Source organism: Podarcis tiliguerta (genome assembly GCF_965153285.1).
Source record: "Podarcis tiliguerta genome assembly, chromosome: 7".
NCBI lineage: Eukaryota > Metazoa > Chordata > Lepidosauria > Squamata > Lacertidae > Podarcis > Podarcis tiliguerta.
The window spans coordinates 52,762,069-52,782,025 of record NC_139540.1 but is presented as its reverse complement, the minus strand read 5'-3'; positions in this window follow the sequence as shown (position 1 = coordinate 52,782,025).

Sequence of the window (19,957 nt, the reverse complement as noted above, 5' to 3'; positions counted from 1 at the left end):
AGAACGTAGCAGGCATACACTGGTTGCCCTCTAGTAACATGAGCAAACAGAGTGGTTCCCACCTTCTCATCAGGCATGGGACCACCAGAATGCCAGGATGGTACTGTGTTGCTGCCCTCCTGACCACAGTCCCTGGTAAGGTCAGGGCTATGTGAGGGCACCACATATCCAATCTGTTGCTCCTATACACCTTCAGCCCCCACCATGATACTATCCTGATAAGTAGCAGTGACAGCCACTCTGCTAGACAAGTCACTCCTGGTTCACACCTTTGCCTCCGTTAAGGAAGCCAGGTGGCATCTCTTTTGATCGGCCCATACATCCTCTTTTCTGTAGGTATCAACATAAGCACAGGCATTCAGGAGTATATAACTGGTATGGTTGTATAGATGATAAGATTCAAGTCGCAATCCTATGGACACTCACTTAGCGGTCTCATGAAACCCCTCTCATGCATCAGATTGCATTGCTCGTGAAAAATCTATTGAAAAAGAAACAAATGGAAAAGGGTCTAAGGATGTTAGACCACAAGTGCAGATTTTGGGTTGTTTAAAATCCTTTGTCATATTAGGTGTTTTAATATGAATGCTGTGTTTTAATTGTGGTAACCCACCATGGCAACTTAGGGTGAAGAAGAAGAGGAGTTTGGATTTGATATCCCACTTTATCACTACCTGAAGGAGTCTCAAAGCAGCTAACATTCTCTTTTCCCTTCTTCCCCCACAACAAACACTCTGTGTGGTGAGTGGGGCTGAGAGACTTCAGAGAAGTGTGACTAGCCCAAGGTCACCCAGCAGCTGCATGTGGAGGAGCGGAGACGCGAACCCGGTTCACCAGATTAGGAGTCTACCAGTCTTAACCACTACACCAAACTGTCATCATTATATTGCAGCTGACCTGGATCCAGGATGACATGGCTGAAAAAGCTATGACCCTGTGTGTGTCAGAGAAGTCTCACTGTATTGTATGCCCACTTCAGAGAATAAATCAGAGGAACTTACGTCCGAGTAAATGACACATATAGGATCAAGCTATTATTAATTAAGTCACATTATTCTGAGTTGTGTTCTGAAAGTGGAAGTGTATTCAATTTTGGAAGGGGCAGAGCTGATTTTTTAAACTTTAAATGTTAAGCATTCTATTGGAGGTGGGGGTAGATGAGGAAGAATCCAAAATAAATGCTGCCCTAAGATTAGCCCTGGATTGATTTTTATTGAGAAATAATCCTTCTGTTTGTTCCCCATATATATCGGAGCTTACTCCTAATCTTGGAGCCCAAAGCCTCTAAAATTGCTTTAGATTTATTTTTTAATTTTCTTTTGCAAATCGCTGTGGCTTTTCAATATCCGATTCAATATTACTTGAACTGTAATTTTAACTCTAAACATCTGAGCATAGATGAAATGAGCTGGGTTTTTTGTGTGTTGTTGTTTTTTTTACCTAAAAGAAAAATACAATGGCAGCATTCCCAGTTTTGTGTATTAGTCCTTTTGTCCTAATTTGAAGATTTGTTACACTCTTTGTGAATATGCTAACCGGCGCAAGCAGATGTTTGCAATGGATATGAGGAAAAAAGATATTTAACATTTCTCCTCCAGAAATATGAATTTTCCTTTGGTAATAATGAGCCAGACAGAGGTCTCAGTTGCTGAATAACTGTTGACAGCAATATGAAATAAAAGGTTTCCACATAATTCATCAGGGTTTCTAGAATATTTAGACTGTGATCTAAAAAGCATTCTGGCCTGGGGAATGACTAGAGCTTAGTGTCAGAACACAAGCTTTGCATGCAAAAACGCGGCCCAGGGTTCAATCCAGTTGAAAGAGCAGGTACCTTTGCCTGAGATCCTGGATACTGCTGTAGGTAGACCAGGGATAGGGAAACATCAGGCCCAGGAGCCAAATGTAGCCCTCCAGAACTCTCTGCCTGGTCCTTGGGACTCTGCCCAGCCACACACCCTCCCAGGCCATATCTGCTCCTGGAACTGGGTGTGGAGAGTAGATGCCTTTAGTCATGGCATTTTTCTTCCATCCTTGGTACTCACTTTGACCCCCTGTGCTCTTATGTTAAGTCATGAAACTATCCAAGGATATTTGTGATGTTTCTTTCAGACTAGTATAAAACACCAGTTACATAGGTGTCTGGATGGGTCTCCATCATGTCTATGGAAAGTTTTTCCAGGTTTCTTAGCAAAGGAGAAGACTTTGATGGTTTCTCTTTTGTTGTCCCTATTAAAGTATAGATAAGACCTTGAAGAATTCTTGTTGAGGCTGAAACACAAACAAACCTATAATGTGTTATTGTTTTGAAAGAACAGAATTAGAAAGAGGACTAACACAACGAGCATGGATCTTTTTGTTCTTTGCACATGCAAATTTCAGTATGTAGGCACTATAATTTCTTGATGATTGGTTATATGTTATCTGCAGATAGATATGACTGAATGATACAAGAGACAGTGTTCTGGAATAGCATTTTGGGCTACCATTCTCAGATTTCTTACATGGGACATTTATTTAAGATTATGGGGCTACATCAGGTTACAGTTGGCTGTGAATGTCTCCATTTGCACAGATTCTCTTTTCTTTTGCTCAGTAGCAGTATTGACTCTGGCTCACGCTTAGGGAATTTTCTGTTGAAATCACGTCTCTACCATGAAGTACATAATTCCCACCACACGGTGTAAGAGCAATATTTATTTTTATGGTTCATGCTCAATGTGCCAAGCACACGGGCATGAAAATGTTTAGTGGCTTCTTCAGAGGAAGCTGGATTGTTTATGATACCCAGAGCACCTCAACATTAAGTAAGTTAAATTGCATAATTAGTGTGAGTGCAATATTCTGTAATTTCTTCCTCTTGCTTACCTTCTCTAAGCAACGTGAGGAAAAACTGGAAGCGGAGGTATATAATTAAAATGTAATTTTCACAATTACCCAGGAAGGCTTCATTTTTGCATGCTTTTTTCAAGAGAAATGCAGAACATTTGAACATGTTTTGTAAACAGTAATAAAATGGAATCAATACAGTTTTTCCAAGAAAGGCAGATGGGAACAAACAGAGGGTGGTGGAAGGAGTGGCTTTGTAAGTTTTTGTTTGCTTTTTGCTCAGTTGGAAGAGCATGAGACTTAATAATCTCACGGTCATGGGTTGGAGCCCCACGTTGCGGGGGGGGGGGGACGGACTAGATGACCCTTGTGACCCCTTCGAACTGTGATTCTGTGATTTATCCATTCTGTCTGATGAAGAGTTCTGTGTATTTTGAAGTATGCCCACTCTACACATCAATATACTCATGTTCCCTCAATGTTTAGCTTCAAATTACCATTAGTATTAATAATAATTCCATTTACTGATTTACTCAAGGAAGTCTCAGTTGACTTAGAAATCAATGAAATACAAGACAACTTAATAAACAATTAACGGTTCTGTGTTGAAATGTTGTTTCTACCATAGAACACGATCACAAACACAGAGCAGAACAAGAAATATGAAAACTACTTATGGTTTGTGTAATCAGTGACTGAGTAATGTTGCTCATGGACATGAGGAAATGATTTTTTTTATTTTGGGGGGAGTTTTCCCAGGGTATAATTATGGCTAAAACTTCTTTATCCAGAGGTAACACCAAGGCATTTGTCAGAGCCATCCTAAACAGAGGGAACCAGTGGAATGTATGTTTGCTTAAAATAAGCTGGCATGAGTTACCCCTATTCCAAACTCTGTTCAGGAGCAGTGCTACTGCTCTCTGGGCCAGAGGAAAAACCAAGCCTTTAAAACAGAGTTTCACTTACACCATCCTTTTAGCTGTTGTGGGTTCTGTTGGGTTGTAAGATTGTGTGATTGATCTGAAAGGGGTTTAAAAAGGTAAAGGTACCCCTGCCCGTACGGGCCAGTTTTGACAGACTCTAGGGTTGTGCGCCCATCTCACTCAAGAGGCCGGGGGCCAGCGCTGTCCGGAGACACTTCCAGGTCACGTGGCCAGTGTGACATCACTGCTCTGGTGAGCCAGAACCGCACACGGAAACGCCGTTTACCTTCCCGCTAGTATGCGGTCCCTATTTATCTACTCGCACCTGGGGTGCTTTCGAACTGCTAGGTTGGCAGGCGCTGGGACCGAACAACGGGAGCGCACCCCGCCGCGGGGATTCGAACCGCCGACCTTTTGATCAGCAAGCCCTAGGCGCTAAGGCTTTTACACCCGCGTCCCTTGAAATGGGTTTAGGAAAGCTTTTAATGTTTGATGTATTACTGTATTTTAATATTTGGTTGGAAGCCACCCAGAGTGGCTGGGGAAGCCCAGCCAGATGGGCGGGGTATAAATAAATAAATAAATAAATAAATAATAATAATAATAATAATTTGGAATAGGGGTAAGCAGTGCTTTTTTTCTGGAGGGATGCAGGGGTACGCATACCCCTAAACATTTTGTGGATCGAAGTTTGGGCTCATTGAGGGGAAATATTTCAATATGAGTAGGAAAATGAGAGTACCCCTAAACATTTTTTAAGAAAAAAAGCACTTGGTGTTCCCCCACTTTTTTACTTATGGCAGCATAAATTCCACCAGTTTAGATCTGTCAGCTGAGCCCTGGATAATCCAGCATAGCCCTGGCTCAGATGGGTTACTGGACTTGCCACCATAGCTCCAGCTGAGCCCTGACTGAGCCAAGAGAGCCCAAGATATGCCTATACCAAACTCACTCATCCATGCAGATACTGTATGCTGTAAATGTCTGGAGGCACCAAGACCAGAGGCAGATTCCTTTTCACCCATACTGTTGTTCCTCTTTCTGCCTATTATCTTTATCTACAGTTTGTAGGCAAAAGTAGCATCCTAATGAAAGCGAGGTCAGGCTATAAAGCCAATCAGAAACCCATAATAAGAAGAGGCTCAATAGGCCTTGCATTAAAAAGCATGAAAATTGAAAAAAAGAATTGCTCAAAGGTTTAAGGGTACTATAGAATAAATCAGAAATGTCTTAGAATCATGCTTGGTGGCTACTTATGGCCGGATAAACTAATGGAATAAATCCTACCTGCCATTAATTAGCACCTAAGCTTTTCAGTGGCAGTCAATTTTGTAACTGGTATTTTTCTATTGATACTGGTCATTGACTGTAACAAAACAACTTGACTTGACAGTGACAGTCAGTAACAGTTAAGTTTCCCTATTCTTGAATCAGTTTTGAAAACTGCAGTTTTTTGAATCCTTGAAAAGAACTACAAGAACATAACAGGTATGGAAGCCATCTTAAAAGAATGTTAGGTGTGTTGCATGTCGAGGTCCCCAAGCCACCCTCAAATAAAACACAATTCACACAGAATTTTTGTTTAAGGTTTTTGGCATAATTTTGGCCACAACTTTATTAAAATACAAAAAAATGTGAGTGGTTGCCTAGGCATTGGTTGCGACTATCTGTCCCCGCCCGCGAAAGTCAGAAAGGGAAAAAAAGTTGGGGAGAAAATGGAGCTGGATGCCAGGCCCTCACCTCTCCCCAAATGTTCCCAGGGGCTCTTGTGTGGCCCCAGCCCCTTGACAGGGGTTCGGACAAGAGCATGGTGAGCCCCTGGATTCCTTTAATGGAATACCCTTGCAGCAGCAGCATTGGAGGGGCAGGTACCTCCAATCCATGCCCCTCCACCAACCAAAAATTAAGCAATGCCTAATCACAACCTTACAAGTTGTGACGATTTGCTACGCAGTAGGCAAAAACCAAATGCCAACAGCCAATCAGCCAAATGGACAAAATTCCTACCAGGCCCCTGCCCCCAAACCAGACGACCCCATGACAAGCATAGCAAGGTCAATGCGAGCAACCCTAAATATAGGGAGGGTGGGCAGATGATCCAGTGCGCACAGCAAAAAGAGGAAGCTCGATGCTGCGCGAAGGGAATATAAAGCTAATAGGCTGCCAATTAGGAATAGCAACATTAAAATCTCCCCAACAACATAGAGGAGCCCAATTGCAAACGTGGCCATCTAATCTTACCTGCCCAGCAACAGAGGGATGACTTGCTAGACCCCACCCCAACACATGCTTTCCATGAAGGAGAACATGCTACGTCACTGTAAACATTTTGCTTAGATCAGTGGAGGCTAATTCCCTTTGAATTAGGTGGGGCTTGACTAACAACCTTCTTTTGACCTTGTCAATACACTCCGTTATACAGGGGTCAGGAAACTTTTTCAGCAGGGGTCTGGTCCACTGTCCTTCAGACCTTGCGGGGGGGCCAGACTATATTTTGAAAAAAAAATATGAATGAATTCCTATGCCCCACAAATAACCCAGAGATGCATTTTAAAGAAAAGCACACATTCTACTCATGTAAAAACATGCTGATTCCCAGATTGTCCGCGGGCCGGATTAAGAAGGCAATTGGGTCACATCCGGCCCCCGGGCCTTAGTTTGCCTACCAATGCTCCATAGGAATGGTGGTGAACCTGTCTCACAAGTGTTACTGCAGAGATGCTTCTAAGACTGCAACCCAGAATATTCTCAGTCGTAATAAATGCTCCTGAAATTCATAGGACTTACTTCCAAGTAGATGTGCCTGGCTTTTAGAATGCTACTTAGAAAACATATTTAAAAATTCTAGGGAGAGTTTATGGTATCCCTATTGGGGATCTGCACTGCTTTAACTACACCGAAAATAGTACCACTTCTTTGATTGAGACTACATGTCCTGCTTTTGTCCTGGGTCAAGTAATTAACCATGTTTCTTTCTTAGATGCAGAAATAACCAGAGATTTCAACTGAGCAGGAAAGGAAGTTTTAGCATTGTATTTATTTCTTTGACAGATAAATAGTTATTTACTGCTCCCCATTACCACATAATCAGCATCACTTAAGGGGTATTTGTATTGAGAAGAAATATAATAGTAGCAATCTAAACAGAGGCAACCCAAGCTGCTGTCCGTAACTTCAAGCTTTCCTCTTTAAGTATAATAGTTTCTGCTCTCAAATTGGCCCTCAGAGTATTGTAATGTCTTTGCAGTTTAATTATTTACCACTTGAAAGAAGAATTTGTATTTGTAAGTCTGATAGTAAAACAAAGAACAGAATCAATAATGAGCTGGTGGAATGCTTGTCATGGACCTTGAATGGGGCGGGGGAGTCTCAAAGCACCCCTTCTTCAAAGAGGAGCAGAGAAAATATGCATTTTAATTAATGTCTGCAAATAGCAGGTGGCTAGAATATAGGCACTGATAGTCACCCTACAAAAGCCTACCTTCTCCCCAGGACTCAGCTATGCAGCTGCAAATAAAACGTTTTGAATGTGTTGTAAGGTGCAATATACAATGGTGGCACTAGATGGTGTCAGTGAGCTATAGCAAATTCAATGCATTTTTCAAACGATCTTTTAAAAAAGCATTTTCACAACGTTTTTAACATGTGTGTAGATTCTACCCCAGTTGTCTTTATTCATTTACTCACTTGACATCTAAACTTCATTTTTGGAGCAATCAGAATGCCCCAAAAAACTGGTGTAAATTAAGCTGGCGTAAAGTCATACCACATGCAGACCCCCATTCACCAGTGGGGCTGCTGTTGCTCTACTGCTGCCTGGCATAGAAAAAACAAACCACTTAGTGCTTAGGCTCCGGCCTAAGTTCCCCCCACTCTGGTCCTGCTCTGGAACACCTTTTTGGGGGGACTTGTGCCAACCTCAGCTCAGTCAGCTTTGGATGAGGTGGGAAAAGCAAGTTGCCCCAATGTATCTTTGGCTGAGCCAGAGTTGGGGGATGAACAACCACTGAGCTTGGCTGAGCCAGGAATCAGCTGACTGAGCTGGAGTTCCAGTGCAATCTAAGCTGCTCTTCCCATAATATCTTGCCCTAGGACACCCCCTCCATCAGTTGTGGTCTCAGGGTGGTTTACAACACAGATGTCAAAATGTTAACAACACTAACATTCAATCCAACATTTTCAATCAATTTAGAACAAAGTCACATGAACAGGTTGACAGAAAACATGCGTCGATATACTTCTCACCTTACTTATGACAACTTTTCCAGTGTGCTTAGTGAAAATACAGAGCATCAACTGGAGCCTATAGTAGATTTCAGTATGTGAAGACCCCAGGCGGAAACTAGCGCCCTTGAAGAAACATGTGCTGGTCCTTTTCCTCCTTTCCAAAATAGACTTCCCTTAAGCTAGTTGCAGAACAGTGACTTCAGGTTGCTCTGATTTATGAATTGTTTTATGGATGCTGCTATCAGGCATTAATTATGCTAATTTTTCATCCTTGTCAGGAACTGTATGGAATTATTTAGGTTTCCTGTGTGTAGACGTGCATACACACACACACACACAGGAAAGAAGAAGGATAAACTGGTTCTCCATGGACATTATTCTGGTTTTAGCCCATAAGTGGGAAATATATAGAGAACCCTAGTTGGGGTGGGGTGGGGTGGGGTGGAGTGGAGGGTGTCTCTGAAAAAGACTTGTGACCAACCCATTTAAGCGTTCCTTGTTTATATCCACACCTTCACAGTAATACTTTACAAAAGCACTCTTGTGGAAGCAGATGCTACTGGCAACCTGCCCTAACTCAGAGAGCTGGACTTACTAAAAGTCAAAGTGCATATACTATTAGAGATCAGCAACTAGATTTTCCCACATCTTTTTGTTTATTTAATAGCAGACATTTTGGCACCTGAGTTGAACCACAAAATGGCTCCCTCCTGGCCAGGGAAGAAGGGGTGAGGGAAGATGTACATTGGGAACAAGGGGGGAATCAAAAGTAGCCTTACTTGATGGTTGAAGAGGGAATCCAAGGACTGTCAGGGCTGGTGGTGGGAAAGGGGCCTGAATCATGCTGGCTGGGTGCAGAGCGCAGGAGGTCTGAGAGGGCAGCCCCTGCCATTTCCTTCGTAGGGGTAGGAAGAGGCCAGTAGTGCCTCCTATTTGTCAAGAGGGTGCTGTAGAGGTGGCATGCAGGGTGGGGGCAGCTGCCGATCCTGCTCCCAAGGAGTGCGCAGCTGCAGCAGTGGCTGATACATTCCTTGGAGATTGTTGCCCCTGTAAATCCTGCCACCTGAGGCACTTCCTTCACTTTGCCTCACAGAGTGGCCCTAAAGTTTCTTTGCTGGTCTGGAGTGAGACTGTCCTAATCTCTTCCCTCCACAGTCTGAACCCTAGAATAGGAGCATGCCCTGGAGCCAGCTTTGCCAGCCTCCACATCACTTCTGGTCACTCTTTGTTGCAACAATTATGTTGCAGAGATTCCATGGATCTGAGTACAGTAATTAGAGAGGCGACTTTCTTCAGTCAATAGAGAACACATTTTTTTTCCTGGTGATGCTAAAGCAACTCCTCAATCATGGTGGATGCCATTTCAATTGAAAATAACTATGGATTCCAAGACAAATGAGGCTCCTTTGGAAAGGTATATTATGTGTGACAAATGCAAGAGAAGTACCACAAGCAAAGCACAAATCCATATTTGATGCTTAACATGGTGACAAAAAGCTTTTGACAGAAAGGAGAATCACAGACACTCAGGTCTTAAAAAGATATATGCATCATTTTTAGGAACTACATAGGAAGCTGCCTTGTACCCAGTCAAATTATTAGTCCATCTAGCTCAGTACACTGAGAGGAAGTGGCTCTCTAGGGTTTCGGACAGGGAAGATTCCCACCGTACCTGGAAATGCTGCAAATTTAATCTTGGACATTCTACATGGAAAGCAGTTTCTCAGTCACTGAGCTGACCTTTGCCCTAAATGACATATTTGCAATGGAAAACTTTTGAGAGATTTCCCTGCACTGTGCACAATCATATTCAGCAGAGATAGGCAAGTCACATGTGTTGAGAATTGGCTTGACATGATTTCATGAGGCTTGTGATGTCATGCTAAGCTATAATCTGGTGTGTCTATGGAACCAACACCAAAGGGTCTTGTAAATTGGACCGAGACTGAATCATATGACACAACATTTGAACTGTGTAAATGGCGAACTGAACTTAATATTTTGCTGTTGGCATAGGAAGCTTACATAACTTCCCAGAAACCAAATATTTCCTTAGTTCCATGTAAATGTAAAGTGCTAACATGTTGAATGTTTCACTATTAAGTTAAAAGTGGGGGCATGTGAATCTCAGAAGGCCAATTAAACTGACTGAGTAGTTGCTCAATTAATCCAGAGAATGAACAGGACTTGTAAATGGCAGATAATGAGATATATCTGCTCAGGGAAAATGAGGTTCCCTCCAGGGAGGTCACATGGAAGAGTTTTGCTGATCTTTGGGAGGTGAATATGCTAACCAGATACAGGTCTTTCAAAGAGTATTACTGTATGGATGATTGATCTGGTGACATTAAATACTGAGCACAGGTGGAAGACTAAGGTGGAAGTTGTGTAGAAAGTGCCTTCCCAGGGCTCTAGGAAGTGAGACAGAGAAATCCTTTAATGAAACCAAGTCAATGAAGTTCACATAAATTTCTGACCTGGCCCGAACTTCTTGGTGTGCATCCCAGCCATGGGAAGCATAAAGGATTAGCTCTTTGATAACTCAGCATCCTAAACATTTCTCCTAAAAGGTGCAGCTCTCTGCACCATCCTGGACTGTACAAAAATGAACACACTTACTAGGAACGAGAAGTTTCCCCTTCCATTTCCATGTTCTCTTGCCTTGGATGTGTTCTTTCCCTGTCCAATTCAAGTGGGATACTTTTCACGATTCTACAAAAATTGCCAAGTACAGTTTCAGGACCTTCTGCTTGCTTTTTGAAAGGCCAATATGAGTTATGGTCCACTGTAAATAACTGGTTCTGTATTGCTATCATTCATCTTCTCCTTCTTCATCATCAATAAGCAGTTGGGACTTGAAATGGAAGAAAAGACTATACAGTCCTGAAATAATTTTAAATTCACGTAGGAAACATCAGGCTATTTTACTGAGGGGGGGGGGGCAACCATTTTATTCTGTCAAAAATAAACTCCTAAACGGGTCTATGTTTAGTTAGTCTGAACTTCATTACATATGTTGTGGAAATTACCTTACACTTCACACAGAGTTCTAACATGACAAATTTTGCAAGCAAGGAGAGAAGCATTCAAATAAACAAACAAGCTTTGCAAGTTTACTTTTTGCTCCCTTGCAAATGACATAGACGCACCCTCAGCTGCTCCCAGATGCCATTTGCAAGCTTGACACTAGGACTGAAATTATTGGGAGTTGCCAGGGTTGAAAAGGAACTAATATTTAATTCTTAAAGATTGATGGATTCTGAAGTGGCTGATATATTCTTGAAAATGTTTATCGGAGTGATGGGGAGGTTTATCATCTTGGGTACCACAGCTAACTGAAGGTTGTGGATGAGAACTTGCAAAGAGTGGATGAGTCGATTTCCATTCACTTACAGCTTGTCTCATTTGAGTAAAGGTAGGAAGAAGCTGTTCAGGGACACAGAGAAAGTTTGCTAGGCATTGACAAATGTGTTCATTTTTAAATTCCTAGTGATCCCAGTTCTATTAAGCTGCATCTAACCATGTATCTTATCTGTGTTATGTCCATTTTTATTGATTTATTTCCTTTGGAAAGCTCAACTTGGTCTGCAGGAAGCATAAATATAAGTTAAGCAGAATTGTCTTTGACTCCTTTGACCTTGTATAAGTTTGACTTTAAATTGGCATCAGAGAACTACTAGAGATTCTTTTAAAAAAATTTACATAGTTCCTCCATAGCTTGGATTAATAGTTTAGTTAATCCATAGCTTGGATTAATAGCTTCCATTGATGAATCACTATTCTTATCAACCTAAGCAGTAACTCTAAGGGTAACTACCCCCTTGACTTCCTCCATGTTTTGTTATTACCATTGTGTTAATTGTGTACAATCCTAACCATGTTTACACTGGAATTCAACGGGCTTGCTCCCAGCTAAGTAGGATTAGCATCGGAGACATGAAGGTTATCCTGTAAAAATGAAGGGAGAGCCATTCTAGAAACTACTATGAGCTAAAAGGTTACAACTAGTTGTCCAGATTCAACAGGCAGAATCCCTGTACATTATTAGCATGAGCTATAAAAAAGAAAAGGCCAAGTCTCTATAATTCAGCACAGTGGAGGGAAATGGAGACAAAGTAAAGAGGGGAAGAATGTATTTTCATTTTGGAAACATATAAGGCTTGTTCACATGCTACATTGAACACAAATACAAGCTGTCTCTACATATGTACAAGTGTTTGTGTGAGAGTGTATACTTGTTGATTTGTATTGTGATTTATACACTATTGCATACACAGCCTTTATAATATATTTTTTAAAAATGTTAAAATAGTAGCTGATGGTTGTCATTTTAGACTCTCCAAGAAAGGCAATCAAATGAAAGTGCCTTTATATAAGGTTACATTAGTCAATGGAGAGTGAAAACCCTGTTCAATTGTCTTATCAAAGTCAATAAAAGGATACCATGTTGAATAGAAGGTGTGAGTCTTTCCCCACCCCGATCAATATTCCTTTTGTGAAGTGGTTTAAGTACTGAATGCTTGTGAGTCACTTCAACTCATTTCTATAGGTAAAGGAACTAATAAATATTCTTACTGATGTTACATTCTATAACTATACTGTACAAGTGTTCAGCTCTACTAATTGTGTACACAGCTACACAGCTTGTATACTCAATGAATGTAACGTGCAAACATCATTATACTTTGGCTTAGTTAAGGTAGGTTATGGGAACTATGGGGTTGTACTGAAGTCTATACAAAAATGTGATTTTTTTGAGAAGGGATCTGAAGGAAAGAAGAAAAGTGACATCATGATGGTGTTTTGGGAAACAGTTCCAGAGATACGGGATATACTCAAGGAAATATTTCCAAAATCAAGATCTGAAAAAACTTTTGTTGCTTGAATCAAATAAACAGGATACAAAAAGTAAAAAAAAAAAAGTTGCAATTAACCTAAAGATAAATGTGCCATTTAGAAAAAATAAATATTTTTACATGGTATCTCTACATCTTCAAAGCAATTACAATTACAAGCAGAAAGGGGGGAATATTTGAGAGTGGCAAAAACAGTTATTGGGAACTAAAAGGGTGCATCCTTGGTGTGTGTTTGATACAGAGAAAAGAAAACATTGCTTGATAGGAAGGTTTATTTACCTCATTGAGTCAGTATCTGTTTTATAGGGGGTTTAGACCATTAAGCTTTCAAGTACCTCACGGCAATGCCTGGAGACATCTTTGGAGGCTGCCACTTCAGTAATCAGAGATGCAGGGGATGTTTTTGTAAGTAATGAGAGAACCCCTGTAGTATTTCTTCTCACTTAAAATCCCCATCAAAGATACTATTTAAACAATATCCGTCTGCTGTGCAGTTTAGTATTCAGTTCAACAAAATCTCTGTAGTATAATAAATGGCTGACACTGTTTCTTCCCCCGAGACCTGTGCGTTCCATCTTGGCAGGTGGAATGAGTAAAAAGAGATGTCAGGGAGCTTAGCAACAATTTTGGTTAGCATGCAGCACATCTGAGTGATCTGGTTGACAACTACGGGCATTAAAAAGGTGGGGGAAGGAAATTCGGCCCCACATCCCTTGGTCTTGTGTGCTATATATTGACAGATCTTTCTATGGAACTCAGCCTTAAATGGAGGATGGGTTACGTTGAGGTTGATTTCATATTCATGCACAGGAGGTGCTGAAATATAGGTATGGCAGTCCTTTCCAAGCATTTAATTGCCATATATGTAAGGGCATCTATGACAGCAAGCGGAAACCTATTCTGCGAAGTCTTGTTTTTATCTTTATAGAAGAAAAAGATGCAAGCACCCACATGCATACATACATACCACAAAGTGAGAGGTTTTTATATAGCTTTAGTGGTTAAAAAGTCTTGGAGGAATTCAACATTGCGCTATTACAGTGGTACCCTCTGTGCAAGCATTTCAGCTCACTAGATGGATCAATCACTCTATCCTCCCTCTACACACTGTTCTGGGGGTTCTCCTGACCCCCATGAGCTTTTTTCAGAGGACATGTGGAGGAAGGCAGAAGGGGGAAACCCCTGCTACGTAAGAAGAAGTCCTTGTGCATGGTTTTCTACTGATAGAGCCAATTCAGTGAATCCTGCACTAGTGGTCTTCAAAAAGCATGGCCATTCCACATCAGAAAAATGCACCCCAGATGTGCTCTAGTCCTCATATATTTTTATTGGTACCAATCCAGGCCTAGAACTTCATAATGGGTAGGTTTTTGTGTAGCATGTATAATTGTGTCCTGTGGCATAGTAGGAAGACGAATACATAGCCTCCTTACTCTTAATAAAACTCCCATCGATTGCTGTGAACTATGTAACTCAACCACCTAAGCAAGCAGTGTTTATCTTGGGGATCTTCTATGAGTCATTTCTCTCAACAGTTTCCAAGAAACATTCTATGTAGTCATTCTTCTGAATTATAATCTAAAAACTCAGCGTCAGTCAAAGGTGTTTTTTTTTAATGATATTTATTAAAAGTTTTATAATTACAGAAGAAAAAGAGAAAAAACAAAAAACACAGTATATATATAAAAAATAAAAAAAAAATAAGAAATACTTCAAAAAAGCAAAAAAGAAGACAATACCTCCACCCAACTAGAGAAAAAACAAAAACATTTAAAAACACATCCATTTTTCACATCTCTATCCTTCAATGACTTATTTCCTCGACCTCCTCCCACCTCCCTTTTTTGTATTCCAGTTAATAATTAAGTCAGCAAATCCTTTCCATCTTTCACTGCTTACTATCGTTTAATTATCTTAATCTATTTTAACCTTATCTTCCCATCAAAATCTTAATATTTATCTATACTTCAATCTAAAGAAACCCTTAAATCTTAAGTCCTTAAATCCTAAAAACTTAAAATCCTTATCATATTTCTACTAAAGTCATATAAGTTCATTCCACCATCTCCCAACATTCCTTAATTATACTATATTACACTAAATAATATTTTAAAAAATTCCAATCTTCTTCCACCGTCTCTTCTCCCTGGTCTCAGATTTTGTCAGTCTTTTCTATCAGTTCCGTATAGTTCATCAACCTGGTGCTCTTCTATCCGAGGCTCTTAACTCTTCTCCCTGTCCTGTCTGCAAGTTTCTTTTAGTGCCAAAAATTAAGTCCCAAAGGGCTTCCTTCTTAGCAGCTCCTTGATCCCATCTCAGCAAATTTACCCATACTCCATATTCAAAGTTGTAATCCAAAAGATGTTCCAGGGCATACTCCACAGGCCCTTTGAGACTGAAGAGCTCCACTTTTCCAGTCTCTCCCTCTGTGCCTCCCTCCATCGGAAAATCTGCCCATCTTCCCTTCTTCAGTCCAAGCGGGAAACCATCTCTCCGATTCTGACTCTCCAACTCCATTACCTCAGAATTCAACTTATGTCCATCAATTTGTTTCTGTGGGGCCAGGGCCTCCACTTGAATTTCTTGGGGTGCAGAAACAGTTTGTTCCATCTTCTTCTCCAGAACTTGCTGTTTCAAAATTGGTTCCTGGGTCACATCCCGAGTGGTTCCTGTAAAAATGTCTACTTTTTGTTCCAAATCAGATACACTTTGTCCCAAAGTGTCCATTTTCTTTACTGTCAAGTCCGCCTTTTCATGTAATTGTTCCAACAGAGCATTTATTTTATCAAATGCATTCACTAGAGCTTCTTGTTTTTCCATTCTTATCCAGAGACTTCCCAAGGCCACTTATTTCACAGCCCTTGGTTCTTAGCGGAAAATTCCACTTCGCAGTTACAAATTACAACAGTTTTAGAAGCTCCCTCTATAGGCAGCAGTTTCTATTTGTATCTATCCTTGTTATTCCAAATCAAAATCCAGTATCAAAGTTACTGTTCAGCTTTTCTCCTTTTTAAGTGCCACAAGAACAATGAAAAGAATATATATCTCTTATTCAACTGTCCATCAGGATGTATTCCATTCCCAGTTATTAATTTTCTCAGATCATAGAACTTTTTGACAGCCTGATCCCAGGCTCGAAACAGTGGTAAATTATCTCGTCTCCCTCACTCTCCTGCAGGTTTAAACCGTCCACAAAAAATTCCCCCCTCTTCTCCTGCTTCCAAGGGGGTATTCGATATCTTAAATAGTGAAAATTTAATACTTTACAGAGTACTTTTCCCAGGCTTTAGCTTGCGACGTCTTTGCTTTGATCTGTTTACAAAACGGAAGGCGGACTTCCTGTTTAGACCTTCACGTTCAAATGCCAAATTTAGATGTTTAATGTCCACAGGAAAAGTCGGCGCTTTCTGGCAACAGCAATGCGGCTTCACTCCTTGAAAGAAGCGGTTGATTCGATGTACTGCGCTGCTCACCCCGAAACCGGGTCTCCCCGTGAGTAGGGGAGGTGCAAAAGGTACCTGCCGAATCCCAAGTCCACGAGCTTCTTCCGCTCGTGGTTTCTAGCGGGTCTCCGCCTCGCCGTGGCGGTCAGACCCTGATTTCCAAGGAGCGGATTCCTCCGAAACGGAGGAAATCCGCCATTACCAGAAGCGCCAACCCGGAAGTCGTCAAAGGTGTTTTTGGTTTGGTGGTGGTTGAATTTCCATCTGCTGCCCACCATGGTTTGTTCCAAAAACTACAATTCCAGGTTGTGACAATGTTATCAATAGGTGTCTGTCCTTGTTTTTGCTTTTCATTTAATGGATACAACTGATTCGGTTTGCTGCTCTTGTCTTTTCTTATTCTTCTTCTAATCATTCCATTTGCCTAAACTGACTATTTCTTCCCACATTTTGTCCTCTTATCGTTCGCCTTCCATTGTGCTCTCATTTGAGTGCTGGTGCCAGCACATTTCTGATTTTAAACAACCCATTGTTTCTCCTCTTGTCAGAAAAAGCTTTCACTTACCTTACCTTCTTTGTCTACCTGCCTCCCAATTTCCTTCCAACCTTTCCGAGCTCTTTAAATGTGAAGTCTTTTATAAATCACTTTTTGACCCTCCTCAGTATGATTTTTGTTCTTTCCATTCATCTTACACGGCTGTGTGTCATTTCTGATTCTGCGCTAGTGACAGGGCTGCCCCATATAGGCAGTAGTCTGAAATGAGCCAGGAGCTTGGAGTTGCCCCAGGAGATCAGCATTTGAGGGACAAAGCCAGAAGTCAGGCCTAGAGAGCAAATCAAGGCTGAAGGACAAACCTTGTCAAGAGAACTGCACCAGACTGCCTGGCCTAAAGGAGGCTGATTTGGTCACAATTGCTGAGGACAATGCAGGTGGGAAATAGCATAACTACTATGATGAGCGCCCTGAGGCATCAAACTGAATAGAGGGAGGGGTGTCCTCAGACCCATCTCTTGGAGTAACTAGAAGAGGACAATAATATTTTTGGTGCTTGGCTGACTCACATGCCCAGATATTGCTGACTTTGGCAGTGATGATTTGCCTTCTTCAACACAAGGGAAGAAGGCAAGGGTGAAACATGGACAGCATTAATTGCTCATTTGCTAACTATTATTCCTTAACAGGGTAGGTCTCAGGGTTCCATTAGCTAGGAAATGTGGTTGTTTCAGAACTCATTAAATAACTAATAAAATGGTGCCTCAATGTTATCCCAAATCATGTGCCTTATCTCATTATTCACCACAAAAAGCTGCAGGTCAGATTTGTCAAAATACCCCCTTCCCTTCAAGTTTATCTTCAACAAGAATACCATTTGGAAGGACAAGGCAGGTTTTAGGGTAGCACGGCCAGTGCAGTCGCAGGGGGGCACTGCTGCAGGGGGCACTGCAACAATGCTGTAGAATGGAGTGTGAGAGGCGGAGGGGGGGGCAGGCACCAATTTTTAGCATCACACAGGATGCTGCTGAAATTTGAGAACCCGAGGTCTGCCACTGCATGATCACCTCTCTCTAAAAGGAAAGGTGTTTACAATGTGGGTACGGTTGCAGAATTCCACTCACCTGATCACCAGTGACGACTCGGTCCTCTTCAGTGGTGAGCTCCTCTTCTTCGTCCTGCACATTTTACAATGCCGGTGGGGGGTCCAGTGCAAATACCGTATTTTTCGCCCTATAGGACGCACATTTTCCCCTCCAAAAATGAAGGGGAAATGTGTGTGCAGCCTATGGGGCAAATGCAGGCTTTCGCTGAAGCCTGGAGAGTGAGGGGGGTCAGTGTGCACCGACCCTTCTCGCTCTCCAGGCTTCAGGAAGCTATCTGCTAGCCATGGGAGAGCTGCGCGAAATCATGCAGCTCTCCCATGGCTAGCGGAGAGCTTGCCGGCACCCAGAAGCTTGGGGCACGCTGAGCTCAGCACGCCCCAGGCTTCAGGCTTTGCGCAGCTCTACGCTAGCCGTGGGAGAGCTGTGCGACTTTGCGCAGCTCTCCCATGGCTTGCGGATCGCAGGCTGTTCTGGGGGCTGGGGTTAGGGGAAGCTTGGGCTTCCCCCGCCTCAGCCCCGCACCTGGGGGGTAAATAATTTTTTTCCTTTATTTCCCCCCCCCAAAAAAAAACTAGGTGCGTCCTATGGGCCGGTGCGTCCTATGGGGCGAAAAATACGGTATATCAGGAGAATGGCATAAGCCTCCTTCTTTGTTTTGGTAAACAGTCATCCTTTCTTATTTCCAACCAAGACCAGGCATTTGACCATGAGCACATCATGTTTCTCTGCTACTACTGAGATCTGCAAAGGTTTCTGTGATTACTTGTTTGATTACTCACTGCATTTGAAAAGGCAGCTGCACAGAAGAGCTGCTTTTATATCTAGGGAATAATACATGTGATTCACCACACCTGCAAGCATTACACATTTAGACATTTATTGCCCAAACCAGGTAATTATAAGGTTTGACATCTGTAATATGTATGGTCTGTGGCTAAACCACAGACTAACTCTAAAGCAAAATATCATTTTGTTTGTACTGTTAGAGGCAGAGTTGGTTTTTAAATTCATTACTCTGTTTTCTGAGAATGAAAGTACTTTCATTATTTACCCCCCTTTCCCCACAGCTATGTGATCATGGAATGAGTGAGTCGGAAAATGGTATCAATGAAAGGGAAAGTAAATATTGAGGATTTGCTTAACTGCTTAACAGGCTAGTGGCATTTGCCCTCAGATCACAATCTTTTTCACATTGTTGTTTTTCCTGGCTTAAAAAAGAATGAAAGCTGATGGCTGTAAACTTTTGGGGCAATACAGTATATTAGTATAGATTCAGAGCATAATTACATTAAACACACTGGCTCCAGTTCTACAGTTACATCTACATTCACGATTTCCCTTTGGCAAGCACTCTTATTAATATATTTCGCTTAACCTCTGCCAAATATACTTTAAGTTGTTTATAGACAGCTGATTTCATGTTAGTGAGCATTTTATCAGACTGAGTAGCTTGGAACTAGATGCCATTCCTCCTATTTAGGTTGACTTGATGTTGCCATTTAAACTCTTTGTCACATTTAGAAATAATCATCTGGATTATTTAATTAATTAGAGCCACTTTCCATATTACATTGATTCCTCCCCCATATTGTAATATAATTATTCAGTAAAGAATAACTTTTAAAAAAAAATAAAAGGCCCATTCACACTGTGAATTGTGTTTTCTAAAGCACTGTCTAACAATGCTTTCCAAAAGAAGATTTTCTAGGATTCTTTAATACAGATTATGACAATAAAATCAGTCTCAAACTCATTGCAGCTTATTCTATATTTGTTTCTGTGCTAGAGTCTATGCACTAGCTTAGTACAGTACTTGCAATTTAGACAGAGTCAGTTGGTTTTTGTTTTCTTTTTTAATTCCTGAATATCTACATTGCTTCTATACCCCTGGGATGAAGACCCAGGACAGCAATTGAGATGAAATTTGAGCTGCAACTTTATTCAACCAGATAGCCAAAAAAAGAGGGGGGGGCAGATTCAGGGGCTGGGTTGAATTAGGGTCACTTTATTTAAAATTCAGACTCATAAAACCCCTGCAGAGAGAAACATTATTGGTGTGGCAGCAAACCTTAACTTGAAC